The sequence below is a fragment of the Dendrobium catenatum genome, unplaced genomic scaffold (genome assembly GCF_001605985.2).
Source record: "Dendrobium catenatum unplaced genomic scaffold, ASM160598v2 fragScaff_scaffold_134, whole genome shotgun sequence".
NCBI lineage: Eukaryota > Viridiplantae > Streptophyta > Magnoliopsida > Asparagales > Orchidaceae > Dendrobium > Dendrobium catenatum.
Genome location: NW_021318596.1, coordinates 5,006 through 6,158, shown reverse-complemented (window position 1 = coordinate 6,158; position 1,153 = coordinate 5,006).

Below are 1,153 nucleotides of genomic sequence, written 5' to 3'. Positions count from 1 at the left end.
AATTCAAATGATTCAAAATTTCTAGTTTGGGAGAACTTCTATTAAAGATCTCGACTTATACTTAGATAGTCTCTTAAAAATAGGTATAACATTTAAGTATAATGGTATTATCAGTGGTGTTATTAAAATTAGATTATTCTCATTTCTCTAAGGGACAAAGCTATGATGTGATTGAATTCTCATTATAGACCTTAAACTCAATGGGAAAAAAAATTATCACTAAGTCGCATGATATTATATTTTGTTAGTTTGAAGTTGAAAATTTTGATTCTTTTGTAAGAAAATAAAAAATAAATAATATGAAAATCATGGTAAAATTAATAAAAAAAATAATAAAAGTATTTATTATGTTATTTAAGTAACACATTTTAAATTAAAGAGACAACTTAAGTTATATGTGTAATATACTTTTAAAATTAAATTTTTAATTCACACTTGTCGAATAAATGTGTTCATTATTATTATTATTATTATTATTATTATTTTCAGTCAGACCGTGTCCAAAACTTATCAAGCAACTACATGTGGCCGACATGACACACTTTATGTTCAACATAGGTTGTATAACGAAGTTATGTGAAAGAATTCAAAATTATGGACTTAGAAGAATTATATTAGTATTGAAGAATAAATTTAGTTTGGTACTAGAAAATTTTATTATGGGTTATTTTTATGATAAGACAAATATTGCAAGAGTATTGACAACAAGATGATGATCTTTGTAAGGCTTTAATAGGTTGTCAGAAGCTATATGATCTAGTACTCAGCATCATTGAAAGCGTTATGCACCTTGATGGCGATGCAACTGCCCATGCTCGAGGTACTTGTTCTTTCCTTGGTGAAAAATATATTGCTATTTTAATTAAAAATATTTTTAATTAATTTATTAGTGTAGAAAATAATAATAAATACATTAAATTATGTTTGGTAAAATAATAAATTTTCAAATTTTATTTTTTCCATAGTTAAAAATTCATGTAAATAGATAATCTTAAGGATATACTGTCACAACCCCAAGATCCGTGTAGCGAAAGGATTCATCTGATCGTTCTATTGCCTCTTTTTTTTTCTTCTTCTTTTCTTTCTATCGGTTTCCTCATCTGTTGTTCATATCAATCCATACATGCATATATCCAGAGCCAGAGATAATTAC